The sequence below is a fragment of the Aedes albopictus genome, chromosome 2, assembly GCF_035046485.1.
Source record: "Aedes albopictus strain Foshan chromosome 2, AalbF5, whole genome shotgun sequence".
NCBI lineage: Eukaryota > Metazoa > Arthropoda > Insecta > Diptera > Culicidae > Aedes > Aedes albopictus.
The window spans coordinates 312,592,703-312,608,903 of record NC_085137.1 but is presented as its reverse complement, the minus strand read 5'-3'; the positions used below and the strand labels follow the sequence as shown (position 1 = coordinate 312,608,903).

Here is a 16,201-nt window from a genome sequence, read left to right as displayed (position 1 = left end):
GCGTAAAATTAGCAAATATGTAAACGGGCCATTTAGGGGCTGTCCATAAACCACGTGGTCATGGGGGGAGGGGGGGGTTCGGCCAATGACCATTTTGTATGGACAAATTAAAAATTTTGTATGGAAAAATGACCAGGGGGGGGGGGGTTGAAAAGTCCCAAAAAAATGACCACGTGGTTTATGGACAGCCCCTTATAGATACTGTTGCGGGGGCAGAGAGGGAAAATAGTGATCGCCGAGTTGTTAGCAGCACTCACACAATAGTTGCGTTTCGATGCAGCTTTTAACTGCAAAATAGGTTTATTAGTTAATTATTTCAACAGATTATAATTGTTAATCTTACACTATCGGTGTTCTATCTCATCTCAAAAATTCTGCCTTCTACACAACAAAATATGTATATCAACACAATTCAACTGCAAATGGAAATAACTTATAATCATTTTAGATGAAATATAGAAACTCAACCTACTTTTAACTGTTTACCGATTCGCATTTAGGAACAACATAAAGTTTGAGCACTTTAAATAGAAAAATAAATGTAGAATGATGCAATTACTAGTTAAAAGGTTTAACTAATCAGAGCGCACTTTGTAGCAGATAATGTGTTCTTTTCACAATAATTTCGTCTTCTTTCGCATGACACATGACACAGCTATTTACACACATGGCAGAACCACCTCGCAAAGTAGTTAACGGATGGCTTTGAGCAGTGTGCCCAGCGCAGCCCAGCGGCAACAGATACCGTCCTGGAGGAAGTTGGTGACTTTTCATCTTTTCTTTACAATACAATTAGGTACAAAACATGATTTTAATCAAATTAGATTCCCTCAGTTTATTTTCATAATTATGATAATCATATTCATTCATTTACTCCTGTATAGGGGCCATCCATAAACCACATGATCACCTTGGAGGGGGGGGGGGGGGTTCGGACAAAGACCACGGTCCATACAAATATTTTTTTTGTATGAACGAAAGACCACGCGGGGGGGGGGGCGTACGGAATCTCCCAAAAAATGACCACGCGGTTTATGGCTAGCCCCATAGATGACCGTACAATTCGCAGTTGCTACTCTGTGATTGACCAGAACAATCGACATTGCACAAGGACCCAACAAATGGAGCGAAAATCCCATTTCCATTTGATAGTGGGGATGAGGGACAGTTATATCACAGACAAACAAACGTAACACCTTGAACGATTTCCATGGAAATCCATCACCCAGCTCACACTACCATCACCTGGTGGAAAAGTTGCACGAATCACTGTGTTGTGCCATATCGTCAACAGAAGGTGCTAGTGTGAAACGTCAAACGCATAGAAAAACGATGCACGCGCCTCTGGTTGTGAAAGCCACAACGATGAAAATTAAAAAAAAATCGTTAAAAGCGTGGTCGATGGAAATTTCGCAAGTGTTACGTCTGTTTGTCTGTGGTTACATGATCTGGATTCACTTTGGTGAGAATGTGATTCGTGCAACCTTTATTCTATTCTATTCTAGTGCTTGCACAGCCAGTATTGAAAAGCATCCTGGAAATACCAAAATTACTTCTGGTATTTTCTTGTCTTCATTAATATTTGCAGCATATCAGGTATGATGTGATACAAATGTTAAACGTGCAGACTAATGGGTTCAAAGATAATTCAAAAATTGTGACCATCAGATTATTTACTTATGAGTAACCGTTTCGTTTTCAGGGGAATAAGGTTTGGGTAAAAATCATTGGGAGTGGTGAAGCTAAGAAGGTTAATACGCACTCCATTGGTACGCCTACTCCTGGGATGGAACACAGGTACCTACAGGGGATAGACAAAATGATCGGAACAGGTAAAATTTTCACTTATCAATAAATGTTCAACTGGCTGTTACTTTTCGAAAAGTGCATCAAATATTTCCACATTTTCACTGTAAGTTGATCAACTAGTTGTGTATCCATGGACAAAATTTGGAAATGATAGAGTTATTCTGCACGAAGTTATAAGCATTTTTAAAAAATGTAGAATTAACATTAATGAAATCGATATAACTTTTCTCTTGTTAATAATTCCAAGTTGAGTCGAACGTTTCTCAGAGTTCATTTTATAAGTCATAAATGGTCGAAATTTCATTGCATTCAGTTCATTGAATCCGGAGATATAACAGCTCAAATTTGGGTACCGGATAATTATACTTACCTTTTTCTAGAATCTTTATATCTTCGTGCAGGCGTAAGCTAGACCTAGGTAGGCATTGACTAAGACTGACATAAATGCCAATCATTCTGAAATAAACCTTGGAGAAGAAAACACCGTTGTTTGAATTCTTCCTACGGTAGCTGTGGTTTTTATCAAAAAGAATGCATTATTTGACTCCTTTGAAGTGAATTTGGACAGGTAATGAATATCATCTAACTGTTTTTGGCCAACGTTAGAGCGACTAATGATAGTTTCAAAGCTTGAGAAATTTTTTACTCAAACCAGTAGGCGAATTCCGGCACACATTTTCTGCGATGAAAAGAGAATTTTCTTGCTGGTGAGTAATGGAAGAAATAGTTATTTATGTAATGAATAGCAAAAAGTTGATTTTTTCAGCACGAGTCGTACATTTATCCAACGAGGCTTGCCGAGTTGGATAAATACGTAAAGTGCTGAAAAATCGAATTTTGCAACGAGTTCCATACAAAATGTTATGCAATGATTTTTTCATTATACAACTCATTTCAGTTACATAAAAACGGAAAAATGGGCCATTATGATAATGAAATGAAATAGAAGTTATGATACTGAATTGCATAAATGTCTTTTTTTTTCGAAGAAATTGTGCGCCGGAATTCGGTCACTGAATAATTGAAATTATAACTGTTACTTTCATTATTAACGCAAAATTAACTGAATCGTTGACGTTAAATCAACGCTCTGCGTTAACGTTACCTTTAATAAACGAGCCTGAAAAATCGAAATTCGTTGATCGTTACAATCAACGTCAACGAATTAAGGAAACGGCGTTAATCGTTGATTAACGTTAACAACCTTTTTCAGGAACAATCCGCTGGTGCCTTTAACAGACCATAATATAATCAATCCAGTCGAAACCCAGAGTTTGAAGCGCAAATATAGTTTTCTCCAAATCCATGCGTACGATCTAACTTTGGAAATGATGCGCTGTTTAGCGGATCTGACAGCGCACCACTGCCGAAGTTAGAAAAAATATTTTCGCTTATAAGTTTCTTAAAGGTAGTCCATTTGAATCGAACGGTACCACTAAGCCTCTTATTGAATCTTTCCCACAATAATAGTGAACTGCTGCTGCTATTCTTGTACCATCTTCACAGAGGACAACAGCCATGGGATATTAATTAGCTGTGAGAATTTTTTTCAATCCTTTTATATACAAAGCACCTTCTCCGATATTAATTGTATGTTTTTGAAGATGCCGTTGAATAGTTTTTCTTACACATTGTTGTCGTATTGGAAGACATATTCGAAGAATGAATTTCCAGCCGTGAGATACAGTTTCTTACCGATTTTGGCAACACCCGTTTTCGGCAACAATTTCTTACCGATTTTGGCAACATCCGATTTTGGCAACAATTTTTGACCGATTTTGGCAACAAAAAATTTTGACCAACAATTTTTACAGAAAAATCGTTTGTGTTTGTAAATGTATTGTTATTTTAGCCTTACTTTTCTTTAAAAAATCAAAATTCATTAAATTTTCATAAATCGACAATTTTACAAATCATGACGTAATTTATGAACGTCACCTACAGGAATCGTTTTATAGCTTGTGAATAGTCCATATTTATAATAAAAGCCGTCAATTTGGCATAAAAGTTAAAAATAATCCACAAAAAAATTTTACCGATTTTGGCAACACCTCATTTTGGCAACATAAGATTCACACGCAAAAACGGCTACGCTCAAAAATGTGTTCGGCCTGCACATTTTTAGTAAACATCCATGCCGCACATGACTGTGTTCGAAACACACATTTTTTTAAAATTGCTCGTTCGCTCATATGAGCATGTATTTTGCAATAATTTCGACATGGCAACCTCACTGGGTTTATAAACCACCTTCAACCTACCGAAAAATATTGATATTTTGCAAAAATATGAGCGTGCGAGCAATTTAATAAAATGTGTGTTTCCAACACAGTCCCTGTGCGGCATGGGCGCTACTCAAAAATGAGAGCTTTTATTTTAGAGAGCAGCTCGTGTTGCCAAAATCGGTAATAAGCTGTACTCGTAAGTCATAACATCATTTTCAACTTCCGTGTATCTTCTAGCATGCATATTAGATCCTTTTAACCTTTCGTGCGTGGAAATCTTTTTGGTTTACAAGAAAGCCAGTCGTTTCATGTTCCTCAATTCTATCATTGTAATATGTAGGTACATACCGTAAAATGGGGTAACTTTGATAGTTTTTCAGCGATTTTTCTTAATATTCTTCCATGTAACAGTATTCCCCCTAGTTTTATATTTTTAAAACAAGTACTGGGGTATCAGTTATCAATTGCAATTGAAAGATTCGATAATCTGAAATATTTTGGGCGACTTTTAGTTTTCCATATGAGCGAGAATCAGATTTTCATTTTGGGGTAACTTTGATAATGCCCTGAAAAATTGATGTGTTTTTCAGAAATCTTAAGAAACAATCACAGATTGAAATCTTAGGAGTATGAACATGGTGAAAGAAGCTTTGTGGAATATATCAGATAGAATTTTTATATCAAAACATTGGTTTTTACTAAATTCTACATATAAAAATGTGTTAGTGAAGCACTAAGTGAAAAACACAGTGAATTTAGCTATCAAAAATGATTATTTTTGTAAAAATATATGTTTAATGGTTTATCAACATATGATTACATGCTATTCAAGGTGAGTTCTCTTATTTTTTTTGTTGTTTTTAATGTTTTATTAACAAATTTTGAACAATACAGATTTATCTACTTGATATTACAAGGACATTGCATACTTCTAGGCGTTTATCAATGTAAGGACACAATAATGGTAAAGTGTCGTTAATAAATAGTAATAATAATAATAATAATAATGTAAGGAAGGTGGAGCGGACCTGGTGTGATGGTTAGAACACTTGACTATCACGCCCGAGGACCTGGGATCGAATCCCACTCCCGACAAACTCGCAAAATGTGAGTTCTTCCTTCGGAAGGGAAGTAAAGCGTGGGTCCCGAGATGAACTAGCCTAGGGCTAAAAATCTCGTTAATACAGATAAAAAAAAAACAAAAAACAAAAAAGAAATGGGGATTTATGTCACAATTTACAAAATTGCTTCCATTTCGTAAAAACACACTTCGTTAAGAGATTCAAGGACGGATTTGGAATCTACTATGATGATTCTAACGAGAATAAGAGTCCATTCATTGAAAAAATAGTTGTAACGGAGTCGTATAGCAGATTGTTTGAAGGGGTTGACTATTGACAAAAATATTAACAATTTTTATTTTTAGTCCAAAAAGTTGTACAGTCAGGTTTTTTTTACGCGGGGGATACGTACCGCGTTAAAATAAAACTCAGTTCAAAATTCAAAAAACCGCGTAAAAAAAGTCTCACCATTTCTCGACGAATCATGCAAAAATAAGACGATGAAATTTTTTTTGTATGGAGTTTTTATTCACGCGGCCGCGTAAATGAAAACCGCGTAAAAAAAGACCTGACTGTATTTTAACTTGGTTTTAATGAAAATACGTCTATGATGAACTTTCATATGTATAGAATTGATCTACGTTTGCCTTTTTCTTAACTGGTTGAAGGAATCATAGTTATAAGATAAACTATTCAATGCCTGCCGCACCATCAAATTTACCCGCATTATCAAAGATACCCCGTTTTACGGTACTCTCTATAATAAAATTGAAAGTTATTTCTAAATCGAGTCTCATTTTATTCCAAAGTATACAGTAATACCCATAACGCCCACATCCTGGTCGGTTACTACCTTCGGGATCTGCAATTCTCTGTCATTGCTGTCGATTGATTCGGCGTGGAGCTCCTGGATGATGGATTCATCAACGGCTTCGTTTACGTTACCTATGGGCATTCCAGATATGTTGGTTCGATGAGACTTGGTGTATTGGCCGTGTCATTTTTACGGAACCACTTTGTTGATGTCGCGAAAGAGTCTTCGGGTCTGCGCTTTTCAGTGACGGTTGATGATGTTGATGAACCAAGATGATTGATGACGTGACAGTTGATGTTCAATAACAGCCAGCTCCTTGTAGGTTCCCGGATAATTCTCAGCTGCCTATCTTTCTTTTTAGCTTCACATTCAGGGCAACTTATGTATCCAATGTCCTTTCCTCCAGATCCTTTTTCAAACGTTGAGGTTATGCATCTTATGAGACTTGGCACATACTCAAGGTCTCGGATGTTTTGTAGGCTATAATATTTATAGAGTCATGAATTTGGAAAGTATTGACTTGTGAAATTTAATACCTTTGCTTGAAATGGTGCAGAAGCCGATTGACGAGTCCAGAATTTTCATCAACGGGGCATATATGTGCGTTCAAAGACGGAGCCGGACGAGGAGTTGGAGTCGCTGCCAAATACTTTTGCAGCCCGTTTATCTCCACTGCAGCTGCGAGGGTTTGGAGGACCGAATGTCTCCAGCGGTAAACTTAAACAGCTTAGGCTGTCCCGCGTAAACGCCGTAGAAATCCTCCAACGATTTGGTGGCATCCGCCGGTACAATTCTCCGGATCCTCTCCTCTCAGTAGTGCATTTCTGCTCCATAGACTTGATATGATCAAGGTCTAGCTTCCCCACCGTGGCGTTTCCTGCCAGACCTTCTAACTTTAATGTATTTTTGATGCGCAGTGATATGTTACCTACATCGTCTTCAGTTTTGTTCCAAAAACACACATTTATATTTGAACTTTGCTTCAACCGCGGCTCTTGGATGTCAGAACTTTACTTAACATAACAACAGGGTGCTATGTATTTTAAAATGTGAGCAACACGAGCTGCTCAGAGTTGCTCGGTGTTCTACTCCAGATTTACCATTAGAGCAAAAGCTGTCTTCCCACTTGGATTTATGCAACCTTTATTTGAATCAAAACACGTATTCAATATGACTTTACACATGCCGACACCGAAGATCCCGAGAAAAGATGGGTTTTCAGCTTTTGGTCAGAGTAGGACATGAAAAAGGCCGACAGTTCATCCTACCATAACTTGTCAAGCTCCATCCAAACCAGTTAACGATTTCAAGAACCCTTCAACTCAAAAATGAATGACTCGGATTGGGACAGCTCCATGGATGTTGATGCTGCGGCGGAAGCGGCGTTGACTGGACTGCTACCTGAAAAATATGAAAAATCCAAATCGCTGTATGCAAATTTATACATACGATTTAATGACTGGCGCACGAAACATAAAATAGTTTCAGTCGACAAAAAATGCATGCTTGCATATTTTACTCGAGAATTGGGCAGCCAAAAGTTATCTAGCTGCTGAACCCACTATTCCATGCTCAAGAGCACGTTAAATATGCATATGGGTGTTGATATAAGTGGGTTCCGAAACTTGATTTCATTCCTGAAGCGAAAGTCGGATGGATATCGTCCAAAAAAATCAATGATTTTTACAAAAGCACAAATCTTTGAATTTCTGAAAAATGCAGATGACATTTGTTTGGCAACAAAGGTAAAATTTTGAATATATATCTGTGGCTAACGAAAAGACTATACATTTTAAGGTAGTGCTGATTGTTGGCGTTTATGGGGCGTGCCGGCGAGAGGAAATTTTGAACTAAAAATTGGCACATAGAACATAGACATAGAAGACATGGCGGATAAAGTTGGAATAATCATCCTAAACACAAAAACGAAGATAATGCGTCCATTCGTAATTACGAAGGGAAATGCACCGGATATCGACATGCTGAAGCTCTTCCGGCAGTACACGCGAGGCGTCCAGCTGGCCTATCGCATTGTCGGTTCTTCGTCGGATATCGGGCTGGAATGTGCACGAAGCAAGTATGTATTCATTAGTGAAGGTTTATCCCCTATTGCGACAAATTTCTGAATTTTCTTCAACCTCCTTAGTCTGCACAGTGGACCTGGCCATTTTAATATCTACAAGAGAATAAACCAATTTGAAAGAAAGTTTAAATTAAATGAAAGCGTAACGGGATGTTATGGAGACACAAGTTAGACGGCAGGCAAAGAAAATTAATTAAGCAGTCTTATGAGTTTCGAACGGGAAATAACTTGTTTTATTTCGCAGTAAGAACCAACACTAAACAGACCTGAAAATGGATTCCTCTTGTTTCGGACACGACAATAATAAGAAGAAATTCTGGTACCGTAATCCGGGGTCAAATTGATCACTTTAAAACAACTTTTGCGGATAACGTCAGTGGCAATTCAAATATTGCCAAAAGAATTTCTGTAAAACCAGTACCCAGTGGATCTCCATGTAACCATGTGACAGAATTTTGTTCAACAAATTTAAACTTTAAGTTAAAAAACTCCAAAAATCAATAAATTGGAAATGCCACTTTGGGGCGAAATTGAAAAGCGCGTTTAAAATCTTACAACTAGTGAATTTAATACCGTGATTTCGGGTGAAATTGATCAGTGGGGTGAAATTGATCGATGTGAGGGGCATTTTTAATTGTCAAAAATAACACTCTAAACTTTAAACAATATGTGGAAAATGGCCATCATCTGGCTCAAGGGTTATTGAATGATGAGTTTACATGTTTTGTAGCCAATTAGTCACATATTTCTATAGTACATAAATCAAATATTTTTCAATACTACGTGTTTGGCAAACCTCAGAGACACTTTCAAACTTTTTCTACCGTAGCAGTATCACACATGTAATGAATATTCGAATGAATGTTTCTAGCTGCCAAGCATTCGCTAAATCCGATTTCATCATAAAAAAATCTATAAATATTCAAATTTATGCATAAATTTATACTTTTCGGAAGTACAGTAGTGTATTTAGAAATTTAGTATGGAAATTGCATGCTTTCAGGCGTTTACTTGGGATTTACTAAACTTAAATATAAAACTAGGGCAAATACTGTTAGATAGAAAAATAATCATAAAATTCGCTGAAAAACTATCAAAGTTACCCCATTTTACGGTAAGCAGAATGATAATGGCTATGGCTAACAAAAGCTTGCAATTAATTAGTATTTAGGCCTGTTAGTGGAAAGTGACTAATAATTGCGTGTGACCCATACCTAATTGTGCAATGAGTGTACGCAAATAATTTGGTCGACTTTTCGAATAAACAACTACGGTCATATAATTTTTGACCATCCTGTGCACCATAGTATTGTATAGATAGTGTGCCGTTAATTTTATTCAGGTTGTGCCCGAAATAAACGTAGACAAGGAAACATAATTCGAGGAACAAATATTCAATCTTATTATTTTAAGGAAATTGTAGTGCCTTCAGAGTGCATCCATTAGGTACGTCACGCTAAAATAGGAAATTTTCGTTAGTCACACTTTCACAAAACGCCCTCCCCCTAGGACCGTAACGTACTTAATGAATGGCCCCTCACAATATTTTTTTCATAATATGGAAGCCGATTCATAAATTAGTGAATGATACTAAATTGACCATGACGCGGCTGCAAGAATGAACATGATCATTATTGGTTGGTGCTTAGGAAGACGGAAAACCCTACCTTAGAAAAATGTGAACAGCTACGACCTCTCAGGTCTATGTGTCACGGAAATTTGAGCATTGTTAGTGAAAGCATAAACTCCGAAGGATACGTCTGGTCAACGTTCAGACACACCTTCGTTTAAATCAGTTGTCTCTCTAATTCAGCCAGGTTTTCTCGTCATCTTGATTGAATTACTAATTATTTGGTGAAATTACCTACTAGATTCTTCAGTTAAAAATCTGAATTATAAAATAATGTTAGATTTTCCGTGTGTAGTGTTTCTTCGTAAGATTCCTTTGTTCAAAAAGTACGACGGTACATAACTGGGGATACCCGAAAACGACGTAGAGTATACGGCATTCCGAACGGCAATGCAACTTCCACACCTTCCGGTGGAGGCAATCCCTGAGGAGGTGGAAATTGTGTGGCAATACATAAAATCCCAAACACGAAGCGCGGACAAGGTGGAGACTTTCGGGAGATACCTCTGGCAGTAGTGGCTGCAAAACGTGCCACAAATTATTTATTCCACCCACAAAGCACGCACAACGACCAATAACTTCGCAAAATCTTTTCACGCTAAACTGTTGCGGCACATTGGCAAAGCGCCCAACGTGTGGGTGTTCACGGGATTGTATGTGTGCGCATAGTTTAGTCAGCTTCAACTAACATGTTCTTTTTTATTGCAGAAAAAAAATAGTAGAAATGGCTCGAACGGCGGCCGTTGAGGTGCGTCCTTACCTTACCGAAGGAAGCAAACGGCCAGACAAAAGAAGGTGGAGAAGTGTGGAGAGGGCCACACAAACTTTCAACAGAGATGGCGATATAGGGGCATTAGGGGCATAATGGACACCCGGGGCGAAATGGACACCCCTGTTTTTGCCGAAACCGTTGACTTTTATGTTAAACTTTTAATGCATAAGCGTAAAGAAACAAGTCATTGTTCTATTTTTCAAAAGTACCGTAATCCGGGGTAACATTGATCAGAATTTTCGATCTCTGTTGAATAATCCTCTTGCTAAAGCAAACGTTATATCTGGAGCAACATTTGAAAAGGGCATACAAGCATTGGTAAACAATGACTTCACACGTCGCTCCTGAGCCCCCCTCAGCTTATTCACAAAAACTAAGACCGTTATCAGATAGAGCAAACATCGATCTTTCGGATAACGGTGTTCATTTGCGTGGGCGGGCTGCTGTTATGCCCTACGGAGCGTTTTAGAAAAAAGACACAAGACCTCTTGGGCCCTTTTCAAATGTTGCTCCAGATATATTTAAAGCAAGTACTGGCCCTCTGAGTATGTGTTAAGCTACTCGAAAAAGTATTGTAAAACTTTAAAGCATGTTTAAATAGGCTTTTTAATCTAATTTTTGATTTGGTTGATTTGGGGTAACATTCATCACGTCAGTGATCAATATTCATTTGTGTTGAAAATACCCTTACTTACTTAACTTGGGGTCTCTGATGCTGTACAAATTCTTACAAGTTATGTACTTTTTATGTTTTTTTAGGATTAAAATTCTCTAAACCGCGAATAGCGCCTAAAGGTAGGCAATGGCTTAAGAAATTGAATCCCTTTTAAAAAATCGTATATTTTATTGAAAATGAGCACTTTCATAGAAGTTTAATTTATTAAATAAAACTTTAGGATATCATATTAAAGTTATACAATGATTTCGAACCTCATATTGCATCTAGTATTCATGCTAAGCATGAATGTTTAACAATGTATCTCTTTCCGTTACGAAACACAGGTAAGGAAAAATCGATTTATTTCAATGTTAATGAAATACATTTGTCATGAATTACATTTCATTTAATAGCTGAATAATAGCAGATTATGAAATACCATTCGAGAGCAGTAACTGATTCAATGAAAAAAGCTTGTTTGAACATTTCATGAGGTCGGTCAAGCCGATCAATGTTACCCCGCTGATCAATGATACCCCGTTTTACGGTACGATTTATATTCCTTTAAAATAACCTAAATATCATAGAAATTGAGGTATGTTTTTCATATGGTGGATTTCTTATAACTTTGAAGCAGCAGCAAATAAGGTATTATACGAGTGTTTGAGTGTGTCCTCCATACAAACAAGTGAATTGTTACCTTATCTACATGTATGTGCAGTTTTAGCAATGGATGAAGTATTATATTTTTGATCAGAACTTACTCAAAATAGCAATTTCAATGTTGTAGTCGATTCGGGGTGAAATGAACACTGGCAATTACGAATAGATGTACGCGCGTTGCATACTGTTCGGCGTTTTAGAGAGTTTGGAAAAAATCAATCCGATTATTTTAGCCTAAAATTTATTTGATTAACTTGAATGTGAGGTAAACTCGTCTAAGATGGAGTATTTATATATCTGTGGTATTGATCTCCGTAGGAAAACTACTTAACTGGTCGATGTTATCAATGATAGGGGGATCAGGGGCATAATGGACACCCCTGTTTTTGCCGAAACCGTTGACCTTTATGCAAATCTTTTAATGCATAAGCGTAAAGGAACAAGTCATGGTTCTATTTCTCAAAAGTACCATTTATATTGCTCCAAAATAACCAAAATATCATTGAAATTGAAATATGTTTTTCATATGGTGAAATTCTTATAATTTCAAAGTAGCATCAAATAAGGTATTACGAGTGTTGGAGTGTGTCCACCATAAAAACAAGTGAATTGTTACCTTATCTACATGTATACGAAGATTTAACAATGGATGAAGTATTTTATTTTTGATCAGAATTTACTTAAAAAAAGCAATTTTTAAACCCTCGAGCGATCGCGCTGTTGTATTTTGTACAACACGATGAAAAAATCTCGCTTTTTGTACTCAGCATTAGCGTGGTGCTATCGCAGGTAGTCAACCGCGCGAGTTACGGAAGGTTAATATTGTAGTCGATTCGGGGCGAAATGAACACTGGCAATTTCGAATGGATGTACGCGAATTGCATACTGTTAGGCGTTTTAGAGAGGTTGGAAATAATCAATCCGATTATTTCAGCCTAAAGTTTATTTAATTAACTTGGATGTTATGTAAACTCGTCTAAGATTGAGTATTATACAGGGTGTTAGGTTCCTGAGTGCAAACTTGGGTGTTAGAGGACCATAAATGGAGAAAAAAATTGTTCTACGCATATGGTCAAATCTCAACCGTTACGTAGTTATTGAACTTCCCATGTTTATGACTCTTATTGCCTTAACTGGCAATAACTTGAAAATGGTCAAACTTATCGAAGTTTTTTTACCCTTATTCGAAAGATTATTGAATTTTCTAACAAATGGCATCTTTGAGTCGATTGGTTTAGTTAAATAACAAAGTTTTCTAGAGCAAAATAGCTAAAAATAGTGTATTTTTATTGGGTTTTGTCAATTATCTTTGAAACATGCGTAATAAATTAAAATTCTTTCTTTGGCAAAGTTGTGGCCCCTGTTACACTCTACAATTCGTTCTTTGACACCAAACTTCTATCTCTTATCGTTTTGTTGCAATTTTGATTTTGACATCGCATTTCAGATCATAAATTTGCTACTGTCATGGAAAGCACTTTTTTGCGCATTGTGCCACACATTTAAATCAAAATTGCAAGAAAACGATAAGAGCTAGAAGTTTGGTGTCAAAGAACGAATTGTAGAGTGTAACAGGGGCCACAACTTTGCCAAAGAAAGAATTTTAATTTATTACGCATGTTTCAAAGATAATTGACAAAACCCAATAAAAATACACTATTTTTAGCTATTTTGCTCTAGAAAACTTAGTTATTTAACTAAACTAATCGATTCAAAGATGCCATTTGTTAGAAAATTCATTAATCTTTCGAATAAGGGTAAAAAAACTTCGATAAGTTTGACCATTTTCAAGTGATTTCCAGTTAAGGCAATAGGAGTCAAAAACATGGAAAGTTCAATAACTACGTAACGGTTGAGATTTGACCATATGCGTAGAACAATTTTTTTCTCCATTTATGGTCCTCTATCACCCTTTAAAAAGTTTGCACTCAGGAACCTAACACCCTGTATATGTGGTATTGATCTCCGTAGGAAAACTACTTAACTGGTCGATATTATGAATGATACAGCATAAAATATGCAGGGTTGTCCATTATGCCCGATGGGTGTCCATTTCGCCCCGTACTTTTCCTGCCAGCCCCAAAAAACACACGGTTTACAATTCATTATTTCTTCACAATAATGACATTCTACCTGCTGTAAATGATTAAAATACGTAGGAAACAAGTTAAAGTTGTAAGCCAAATGATAATATGTTAAGTTTTTGTCTGTTATACAGGCCTAACATAGTCATTTGCTTAGGGTGTCCATTATGCCCCTAATCCCCCTAGTCCCTGATTGATCAATTTCACCCCGCTGATCAATTTGACCCCGGTTTACGGTACTGGCGAACAAAACTTGATATTGGTTTGATTGATATAAGAGAAAACATTTTCTACAAAATGTTCCTGGCACATCTGAATAATATCAACATTTGATATTTCAAGATAAAACGAATAAGTTGCTCGCAGCTATTGGCTGTTTACCAGATGACTCACAAAATTCTTTTATGCAATTCAGTATTATAATTTACATTTTATATAACTCATTTTGGAATCATAATGGCCAATTTTTCCGAACTGGCTCAATATGCAACTGAAATGAGTTGTATAATGAAAAATAGTTGTATAATGTTCATAATGCAACTCATTTGAGTTGCATTATGAACATTATGCAACTCAAATGGATTGCATTATGAAAAAATCATTGCATAAAATTTTGTACGGAACTCGTTGCAAAACTCGTTTTTTTCAGCACTCTTCGTATTTATCCAACTCGGCGAGCCTCGTTGGATAAATGTACGACTCGTGCTGAAAAAATCAACTTTTTGCAACTCATTACAAAAATAACTATTATTTACTCAAGATAGGCTTATCGAACATGCGAGATGATAATACGGGTAATCAAGAGACACCTATAAGGTGGCTGAATGGATATACCGTAATCCGGGGTATCATTGATCAGCGGGGTAACATTGATCGGCTTGACCCACTTCAGGAAATGTTCAAACAAGCATTTCACATTGAATCAGTTTCTGCTATCGAATGGTGTATCGTAATCTGCTATCATTTAGCTATTAAATGACATGCAATTCATGAAAATTGAATTTCATAAACATTGAAATTAGTCGATTTTTCCATAACTGTGTTTCGTAACGTAATGAGATACATTGTCAAACATTCATCCTTAGCGTGAATACTAGATACAATATGAGTGTCGAAATCACTGTATTACTTCAATATGATATCCTAGAGTTGGATTTAATAAACGAAACTTTTATGGAAATGTTCTTTTTCAGTAAAATATACGATTTATTAAAAGTCGGCTATCAATTCCTAAAGCTATTGCCTATTTTTAGGCGTTATTCGTGGTTTAGAGAATTTTAATCCTAAAATAATTTAAAAAGTACATAATTTGTAAGAATTTGGACAACAAATTCGAAATCAGCGACCCCGAATTTAGTAAGTAAGGGTGTTTTCAACACAAATGAACATTGATCACTGACATGATCAATGTTACCCCAAAACCAACAAAATCAAAAATTAGATTAAAAAACCTATTTACACTTGTTTTAAAGTTTTACAATACTTTTTCGAGTAGCTAAACACATACTCAGAGGGCCAGTACTTGTTTTAAAAATATAAAACATATGACTTTTGGTTAAACAAGAGAATTTTTCAAGAAAGATCGTAAATTCTGATCAATGTTACCCCGGATTACGGTACAATAAATCATAAAATCTACTTCATCATATAAAAAGCATTCTGCGCCATTCGAATCCGATTCGATGTTGTTGCTTCACGAGTTAATCTGCTGGTTATCTGCTCAGGTTTTTCAAAATCATCACCACCGGTTCGTATTTTTCAAACTTTGCCGTTTTTTTTCTAGATTCCCAAGTAGTCTTCCTACTTCTTCTTTCGTCCGGCATATCCAAAAATACATGGGAATATTAGTGAGCCATCGTGTGACAGTTTTAGATCAATATAATTTTTTTTTGTATGGACGGAAGTCTACGAGGCAGGAGGGGGTCTGAGGTGGCCAAAATTTAATCTTCGTGGATTATGAACAGTCCCTATGAAGTCCTGTACGGCTGCCAGAACATGATGTAGCGTCAATATAAACAGTTGTGGGCTTAATGGGCACCAATGCTTAACGCCTTTCGTTTTAATGAATGACTATGTACGCTGGCCGTACCACTGGACGGAGGTCTTTTCATTCAAGCATGATCTAGTTATTCTTTTGACCAGAGTTTTAGATAACCCAACATCAATGGGAAACTTACCTGCATTGGTTATAACCAGCTTACCAAATGCTTGTTTGATAACAAGCGACACCAATATCGTTTTGCATCCCCATCTTCGATGCTTATCAGGATTCTCCGTAACAAAAAGCCTTGTTCCACCGCATTCGATTCATAAATATTTTCGAATCTATTTTATAGATTGTAGAGCATAATGTTATGCATAGGATATCTTCAATGAACTGAGGGTTAGTCTTTTTCGGAATC

At 36.5% G+C, this 16,201-nt stretch overlaps 1 pseudogene; it reads right to left on the bottom strand.

Moving 5' to 3' along the window:
• Positions 1-3,393: 3,393 nt before the first annotated feature.
• Positions 3,394-15,982, bottom strand: LOC115269950 (uncharacterized; annotated as a pseudogene).
• Positions 15,983-16,201: the final 219 nt, after the last annotated feature.